Raw genomic sequence first — 9,998 nt, forward strand, 5'->3', positions numbered from 1 at the left:
AGGTTTATTAAAGATCTGCTATATTGACCAGACTCTTAAGGAGTCTGAGAAGTTGTAATGTTAATGTAAGCACACCAGACTGAATCTGAACACCTTCATGCAAACAAGATGGCTCTTTTATACAGAATACTTTGGGAACAGAGAAGAGGTCTATATGGAATTAAGGAGTAGAGAACTAAGGTGGGGCCAGGTGTAGACAATGAAATTAATTGGTAATTAATTAATTGATTGCCTCAAGTGAATGCCAGGGACCTGGGCCTCCTGGAAAAGTGTAGAGACTTCTCTGTTTGAAGATCCAGATCCCAAAGATATGGTCTTTTCCTTTTAGGGGCTCAGATCTGTAAGCCCCAACATAGTGGGATTTTTGTTGTTTTCTTTTTGGAGTCCAGATTTTTCATTTCCTTCTCCCTCTCATTTTACAGATGAGGAAAATGAGCAAACAAGGTTAAGTGACTTGCCCAGGGTCACATGAATAGTAAGTTTCTGAAGCCAGATTTGAACTCAGATGAGTCCTTCTGAGTCTAGGCCTTTCACTCTATCCATTGAACCATACAACTGCTCTACAGTTGTTATTTTGTATCAACTTTTTTTAACATGGAATGTATAAGAATTGGGGAAAGAGGCAGATATCATGATGGAAAGTGGAAAAGGACCAAGAATTAGCAGGAGATAGTCTGAATTCATTGAGGCAAGTGGAAATACAATTTACAAGTCACTTAATTTATGAAGAGTTTCTCATTACCTTAGAAATAGTTAAGGCACAAGTATGAAAAGTATGAAGGACTGTCATTTCTCAAAAAAGGTGATGACAATTTAGCAATTATCACTCCATTAATATCCTTTCATCAATTATAATATATTGTACATATCACTCTCTCCCATATCTAGAAGGACTTAGAGGTCTAGAAGGTCTTGTTGTGTTTTCAATAATAATCAAATTGTAGATCATTTAGAGCTACAAAAAATTTTAGTTACCATTCTGTCCAGTCTCTTATTTTAAACATGAGAAAACAGAATCCCTGAAAGATTAGAGAAGATACCCAAGGTCATGTACACAGTATGGAGCATGTCTGAGATTCAAAATACACGTAGGGTCAAAAAATGCAAATGCTAGCTTATTTCTTCATGTTGTATATTTGCACATTATAAAAAAGTGTTTCAATTCAGTGGATATGCAATTGACTTCAAATGAATTGCATCACATTTGAACAAATGCAGTATCTTGATATTCTTCAGATCATAGAACCAAAATCAAGCGGTTAATGAACTTATATCAGATCAGTGTGCATAATGCACATAATGAATAAAGGTAACTTGCTCCAAGAACTTCATGCTGTTAGAAACGCTATCCCAGTCATTGTAAGATAGTAGGAAAAGCCCTGAATGTGGAGTCTTTAGAGCTGGGTTCTATCAAGATATTGGGGAACACCCTGTTTTCCAGAGCTAAGCCCCAGCAAGCAGACTGTGCCCTGAGGCTGGCATAACAACAATCCTTTGCTCTCATCATCTAGATGATCTCACCCTCTGGCCAATTGTATAATCATTGTATTGCTTTGACCATCAGCAGGTGTTCTGTGAGCTCAGATCAGCACCAGACAAGCTCAGACAAGTACCCGTTTCTCTGGTCATGAAACCCTGCTATAAATCAAACTTGTTTCCTTGTTGCTGTTGTCCTTAATTGTCAGGGCTACAGGTCACTGTGTAGCCATAGGCATAAATATTGAGATCTGCCTACACTACAGTGGGTCCTCCTACTAGGGATGGGGCTCCAGCACAGATGTCCTTGCTAGCAAGGCATTTTCCTCACTTTGAAATTAGACTTCTGTTTGATTCCTGACTCTCCTGTCTCTAGCCTGCTCTTTTCAGCTCTAGACACCCACAGGTTAGAGTTCTTGTGTGAAACCAAGGAAGGGATTCTGTTTCTACAGGGATAAAACTTCTCCTAGTCTTGAGTGGTAGCAGTTAATCAGACCTAATGTGACCTAGCATGGTCAGATAAAAAAGGTCAGAAACTTGTAAGAGACAGCAAAGAGGTAAGTGTCCACAAAAGCTGTCAGCTTCTAAGATTGGTGAATAAGTCAGATAAGAAAGTTAGCAAAATGCAGGTGGCTCTGACCAATCAGAAAACTCTTAGGGGCTTTCAGAAAAACCCAAGAAGAAGATAAGGACTGGTCCAGCTTAAACTAGTTGGGGTCAATGACAGTGCAACCTAAAATTCCACCTGTGCTTGCTTAGACGTGACCCAGAAGAGAAAGGACTAATCCATCCTCTAATGAGAGGATCTGTCCTGAACTGACATTATAAGAATGCTCTACTTTATGTATCTAGCACTTCCTCCTCCTGAAGAGGGCAGGGAGTCCTCTTTGGCCAAGGTGTTCAATTCCTCTGAACCCTGCTGTAATAAATTTTCCTTGATATTTTTTTGTGTGTCAAGTATGTTTCTAACATTCCCTTGGGGTGACAATTCAAATCTTCCCTTTGATACTTACTATTTGCATGTCTACTTCATCTGTCAAATGAAAGGAAAGAAATAGATTACCTTTAAGTTTATATTCATTCTCTAGATTATATAAGAAAATTTAATTCAGATAGTCTTTCTGATGGGATGCTTGAGTGCATGTGCTTGGACCCCAATTCTAAAATCACATTTCTCCCTAACCTCAAAACACTGTCTCAGGCAGTCTTCCTCCAGCTCAAGGACAGCCTGCCCCAGCAGGAACCATTATCTCCCTTCCTACCATAGTAGCCAGCCACACCTATAGAATCTATCACTTAGAACGAGCTGCATACTGACTAAACTAGCTGTGCACTGGGTCATAATGACATTTGCTACTCACTGGCCAATCATACGTATATTCTACTTAGATGTGTATGTACTCCCTTTCCATTAATCTTATCTAACAAGACATTAATGAGAGAAGCCTGATTTTTTCTGATCAACCCTGACCGTTGGTTGACTTAGTGACATTTCAGGCCTAAAACCACACCTCCATGTAGTGCCCTTTTGGGCTATTTCCCGATGAATTTTAGGTAAAATACCTGCTCCGTAGATATCAAAAGTGCATGCTCCTTTAAGAACTGATCACTCCTTAACCACTTCCTAATCACACCCCAAAACACCTAGTAAGCACATTTGGCACACATCTTACTATAGAATAATCTATATAATCTTTATCTATAACTCTTTTAATTTGCAGGTTTCGTAAGAACTCTTGCCCTTTGAAAGGCGTAATAATAATAAACTTTTTTGCCTACTTGACTTAAGATTATTTAAGTTCAGTGAATTCTTTCCAGACTAGGTTGACAGGGATCTCTAGTGGTTCCTGAACCTTTCTTGACCCTCATCACTTCTACTATCATCCTTTTGACACTGAGTCTTCAATATCTCTTCCTTTGTTATAACTGTGTTCTTTCTGAGAAATTTATTGAATATGCTAACAATAGAAAGATAATTATGATTAAATAATGCTCACTGAATTACCAAAATCACCAGTGCTCACTGGGGTTCTTTGGTCTTCATTGTTGACCAAGATTCCAGTGTGTATATCATTGTCGTTAGGACTATAAAGCTAACCACTTATGCTCTGATCTTTGGGAGGACCTTATCATTGTGAGAGAAATGATTATTAATAACTTATGTCTTAGGGTGATTCAAAGCTCTCCCCTTCTTTCAGAGTCCTGATTTTAATGTCTCTTGAAGAACATTACTGATAGTGAGATTGCATTAACTCTTTTCAGTTTAATTCATTAACTCACTCAACCTTACAAAAATTTATTCTATGGTGGGTAAGCCCATTGTGTTCTACTCAAGCTTGGATGGGCACAGATTCTTTTTTTCTAGATATCCCAAGGCTGTGAATGGTCTAAGTAGAGATAACTCCTCTGTCCAAGGGTCACTGTCAGTACATCATTGACCACCCACGTTTTTGGAAAGGTATATAAACTGTGAGTATACCACTTTGGTTGTCTTTCGTCTAAGAGAGACAGCCAAATGACCATCCTTTTATTAATAACCTGCTGGCATTGTTAATAAATTGATTAAATTACCCAGAAACTATATCTCTCCAAACTTTTTAATTTTCACAATTCCTAAAACTGGATTTGAATTAAGCCTCTGATACTTAATAAACGGTATGACTTTAGACAATTTTACTTAAACTTTCTGAACCTCAATTTCTTCATCTGTAAGATTGTACCACCTACCTGTACCACCTACCTCAGAAAGTTATAATGAAGCTCAAATTAGAAAATTTGTGCAAAGTGCTTAGCAATCTTTAAAACATTAAATAAAAGTCAGGTATTAACAGTTACTCAAACAATAATGAAAATTTATCTTTCACTTGCATTACTGCTCACATTTTATCTTAAAAAAACCAAGGACCAAACTAATCGTTCCTTTTTTTCCCTTCAAGTACTTTTAAAAGTATGTGTGTGTTTATGTGTGTGTGTGTGTGTGTGTGTGTACTAAATAAACAAACCTAGCATACAATAACTGAGCATTCAGAACAGTGCTTTTCTTACAATCTATAATAGGCAATAGAAATTTTAGAAGGAAACAAACCAGCTTATGTAATTGTAAAGTGCAGTGTCCTAAAAGAAAAAATCGTTGATAATTTTCCTACTTTGAATATGAAATTAGATGAAAGAAAATACATACTGTTCTAGACAGATTACAGAAGAGCTGAATTTTAATACTTCTTAAAACTTTTTAGGCAATGGCACTCAGTGCCTCAGTTCCCTCACTTGTAAAATGATGATGATAATATCACCTACCTCAGGTTTGTTGTGAAAATAAAATGAGACAATATGCATAAAGTGTTTTACAAACCTTAAAGTGCCATATAGGAGTTAGCTGTGATCTTGATGATAATGCTAATGATATGATCTCTAAATGTCTGCAGCCTTATGATATGCACAATGCCACCTTGCCTGTCATGTTTAGATATAGCTTATACTTCAGAAATCAACAACAACTTTTGCTTTTTAAAATGAAAAAAAATATTTGTTGGATTCAGTATGTTTTCTCCCAAGTCATAGAGAATGATCTGTCTTTGTACACTATCAGCCCTGAATCTGAAACAAAGTGCATGGAACTTTAGAAATGCTGTGCATTAATATACTGTCTTGGAATAAGACTATATTAGCTTTTTCTTCTTTTTCTATGATCATCTTTTAGGAAAATGCAGAGACAAATCACTAAAGTGCTAAAGAAAAAAATTCCCCTTAAAATCAACAAATTGCTCACCAATTCTACTTCACTTACAGATACTTAAAAGATCTAAAAAACACCTTAAATGGGAACAAAAAAATCTTAAGATAATTATCAAATCTATATTTTCATGGCTTTAGCTATAAGGAAGCACAGGGTAGAGGGACATTTCCAGAAAATTTCTTTGTAACCATTTCATGTTCATCAATGCAAATGGTAATGTATTTTAATTCTAGGTCCCAAGTATGGATTCTGGTCAGATCTGCCACTTACTTCCTGTATAAGTAAGGGGGAACCACTTATATGGTTTACTTCGATGATTGTCAGTTACCCTCATCTTTGAGGGGCTTTTCTAGATGACCTCTACTTTCCTTTTTTCCAATCTGAATTTTGTGAGTCCATATTCATCTACAAGTAGTAGGAAAAAAATTAAACTAAAGAAATATGGAGAGATAAAAAAGTGACTAAAGTGTTTACCCAGTCAGTGGGGTCATATTAATATTGAGTGCCTGAGAATCTGCCAACCAGAACTGCAAGGGCCTATTTCTTCTGACTTGTTTTCTCTGCACCTCCACCAATTCCTACGTGCTTCCCCTTTATCTCTAATGCCTTATTCAATGAATTTCAAGTCCTTGATGCCATGGCATCCTTCTCTCCACCTCTTTTTTCCTCCTTAACACTACTGCATCCTCATTCTTACACCCAACATTATTTGTCAAGTCTGTTATATATCTTACTTCTAGTATATAGGCTTCTTGTGTGGAGATCTCATCTTTAGTTATGTTAACACTGATCATTTATTTCCCAAAATGTGCTCATGGAATTAACTAGAATTCTATTAAGATGTGAACCATGACACCCACAGGGTGTCAAATCTAGGGCAAGAATTTGTAATTATTTCTTCCATTCAGTAAATTTTAGATTGAAATCTTTAGATTTCTAGATAAGTAAATAATAAAGAGAATTTCCCAACTTATGATAAGATAACCACAGCAAAGGGAAGTTGAGAATTGAAGAAAATTTTCAATAATTTATAGATTTTTTAAAATTATATCTGTCTACCCACTAGTAACTTGAACTCACCTCAGGTTCCCATACCTATGATAGGTGAGTTTTGACTTGAATTTATAGGGCCTAAGTCTCACTTACAATTTTGGTTAACTTCACTTGTTTTCAACATGCTTACTTCTCCCCTACTATCTCCCATTTTTGCATCATTATTTCCCATTATAAACTCAGTTCATTGAAGTCAAAAAATGTCTTGTTTGCTTGTGTTCTTATCCCTCAAATTTAGGACAGGACCTGACACACAGTAATTATGTAATCAATGCTATATCTATATGTATGTGTGTGTATGTGTGTGCGTGTGTGTGTGTGTGTATAGACAGATATAGACACACAAACATATGCACACATATCCATATATATATATATACATATATATAGCTCTCTCTGTATAAATATAGATATCCATCTATCTATATACATTTATATCTGTATATCATCTCTATCCATCTCTATCTTTATCATTTTATTCCTATCTATATCATTTCTGTCTCCATATAACATTGCTGTGAGCAAAGGTAATTTTTTTCATCTCTGAACTTTAATTCCACCATGTATATAAGATGGGGTAATAACAGTGTAATCAATTATCAAACAAGGTAATGAGTATGATGGTCTAAAGAGGAGATTTTGTTATCTAGAAGCCCCAGTGAATCTTAATCCTCTTCTACTTACAAATATATTTAGCTTTAAGAGAAACCTTAAGAAGATGCTGATTTGCTCAGAATAAGATAGGACTTTTAAAGGACTACATATTCTGTTCAGGAAAATCATTTCTTGCTTTCACTGTTGACTTGGCCTTTGGGGTTTCTTCAATTACAACAAGACTTGAAAATAAAAGAACTATTTTCTAATTGTTAAGAAAATAGAGATATTATGACACTGCACAGAGAAAACTGGCAGGGGGATTCAGAGGATGTAAGTGTTAATACCATCTTTTACACTGGCTGCAAGATACAGGGTAAGTCTCATAATCTTTCAGTGTCTCCATTTAATTTTCTAAAATTATAAATTGCAAGCCAGTTTCTAAACTACACTGATAATGAATTTCCTTGCTGAAAATTCTCTACACCAATGAAATCAAATTAAATAGTATAGGAGAAAGAAAAGGGAGAAAGAATAACTACTAGTTTTACTCATTGTCAAGGATCTTAAAAGTTCTATGAGTAGAGAAAAATTAAATGAGACTAATTTGAAATAATTTACATAGCAGTAACTGAACTAAAAATCAGAAAATTATGTCAAAAAAAAAAAACCAACATACCTGGCAAGTGGTCATCCAGACTCTATTTAAAGGCCAGTAAGGAAGGAGAACCTACTACCTCCCAAGGGAGCCAACTCTAATTCAGGATAATTTGGTTTTTAGGAAGTTTATCTGAACATATAGGTTAAATTGATCTATTTGCAATATTTACTCATTGAGCAAAGAGAGAATGAAATGGAAAGTATTTGCTAATCTAGAAGCTGGAGAGAAGGTGTGGCCCATTAAGCAGTGTAGAACAAGTGAAACTGTTACCAGTTTTAATAATTTATAGAAGATATGGGAATTACAGAACATCCCTACTTATCTTCCATATAACTAAATAAGTAAGCAAAACAAACAAACAAATAACCATGCAAACAAGCAAGCAAATAAATAAATTCCTGAAGAACTTCTGAGGAATATAGATTCTCCGCCAATACACTGTACAATACTCTGTATAATAATCACTCCACAACTAACAAAATGTTTTAAACTTTAATTGATATAACAGAGCTTCAATTATAGGGTTCTGTCTTCTGAGATTTGTGGTTATTGGGAATGAAAAATCCTTAGCCATCTTTAGCTTTTGCATAGGTACAGGAAACACCTTCTTATATAACTCAGAAAACCAGAAGTGTACTTTTTTGCCCTTAATCTGAACCCAACTCTTTCTTTGCCACCTATGGGAAAAGTACCTCCATGCAGGTATGGTACTTGATGGACACAATGGAGTTTTCCTATGGCCTGTGGTACAGTAAGCCATGATAGGGCATGGAAAGGTCCAGACAGAAAAACAAAATGTTGCTATGATAAATTTTATATGGTTCATTCCAATTTTCACAAGATGTCCTTGTACTGATCATATTTCTATATTATAAATTGAGTGCTTTGAATATTTTATTTTTGTTTGTTTCTTTCTTCTCTTTCTCTATTTCTTTCCTTTCCTTCCCTTCCTCTTTCTTCTTTCTCTTCTTCTTTCTTTCCTTCTTTTTCCTTCCTTTCTTCCTAAGACACAAGTAATTAAATAATTCTTCTGAAGCAACCAAGATAGCATAAACAAGAGTAGTAAAAAGGTCTTCTGCCCTTGATATCTCAGAAAGACATACAAGTACATCATGTTTGAAGGATACTTCCCTTCTCTGTTTAAGGACTTGAAGGTGAAGAAAAAGAATCATTTTCTTTTGGGAGAAAGACAGAAAAAGAAAAAGAGACAGAAACAGAGAGAAATATAATTAATAAATGCATAAAAGGCAAAGAAAATAACAAAAATCATAACTAATCAAAACAACATTATATTTTAAATGCTTAGAATTATCAATTTGTATTTGTTTAACTAAATATTGTAGGGAATAAAATGACAGTGAGGCAAGCAGAGACACGATTTTTCTCCAGGACAAGATTACAGTTAAAACTGTTAATAAATGTGTATAACTGTTAATAAAGTAGGTCAGAGAGAATTTCTCAGAAGTTCAATGACCTGAGCATGATCAATTTATTAGTTAGGCTAGCACTAATCAATAAATTGGGTCAATGGCATCCCTTAATTACCAAACACCTAGAATGAGGGCCAATAGGGTCTTTTAAACATAGGTGCATCTTCTTTCTGATTGGCCTCACAGTACTTCATTTGGAACTCCCCTGACAAAGGTAAGACAATCCCAATTGGTAGATATTTTAATGAGGAGGAAGGTTAACAATTACCTCTGATCTTCCCTATTACCTCTTCTTTGGGAGATGGTAGTAATCCTCAAGTGCTAGGATTAGTCTACAGAACTTGGGTGTAGTCTACAACTGCTTTATGGGTCTCATCTGCCTCTAGTAATCCTGGACAGAAAGTCAAAACCATCTCAATCAATATCCTGCTGGTTAGCCTTCCTTTTGGGGACCAAATTACCCCTAATTTTGAAAAGAAGTGAGGACAAGGGAGCCAAACCAGGTGAAGGGGATGAAGTCCCAGGTGAAGTCCAAGCTGCTTCTTTGTTTTCCTGTAAGCAACTCAAGGGTCACACTTTAAACTGATTAGCTGATTAGCTGGCAAATGCCCTGGAGGCTAGGAGTGATCCCATTATTTAACTAGACCTTTATTTCAAACTGGGAGAAACTGTCTTTTTAGCTAGACTGAGAAACTGGGTTTAACAGTTGGGCAATAGGATGGATTACAGAGTAATGACTATTAAATTGTTGCAATTTTATGGTGTGTTGTGGGGTCATCTCAAAGAATTCACGCTCAGACTACCTCTAATTCAGGTGAAGGCATTTTTGAGGGTGATGATTTCCAGAGGACTGAGTTCCAAAAGGAACCAGCAACTTAGTAAGATAAGACAGGCAAATTTATAGTGTAATGATGCTGATTATACAACAGAAATTACAAATATTAAAAAGGTAGGAGTGGTTTGTCAAGGGATTAGGGAATTGGGGAGGGATCCCAGCCTCAGTGGAACTTCCAGCACAATTATCCACAATGCATACAGAAAAACCCAT

The 9,998-nt window shown here is 35.7% G+C and overlaps 1 long non-coding RNA gene across 1 annotated transcript; it reads right to left on the bottom strand.

Annotated features, from left to right (window-relative positions):
• Positions 1–7,996: 7,996 nt before the first annotated feature.
• LOC140523766 (uncharacterized) lies at positions 7,997–9,500 on the bottom strand. Its single transcript, XR_011973462.1, has 2 exons — positions 9,219–9,500; positions 7,997–8,695 (listed from the first exon to the last, which is right to left on the bottom strand). It is a non-coding gene; the product is annotated as an uncharacterized lncRNA (long non-coding RNA).
• Between the last annotated feature and the right edge of the window lie 498 nt (positions 9,501–9,998).

The sequence above is a fragment of the Notamacropus eugenii genome, chromosome 2, assembly GCF_028372415.1.
Source record: "Notamacropus eugenii isolate mMacEug1 chromosome 2, mMacEug1.pri_v2, whole genome shotgun sequence".
Lineage (NCBI taxonomy): Eukaryota > Metazoa > Chordata > Mammalia > Diprotodontia > Macropodidae > Notamacropus > Notamacropus eugenii.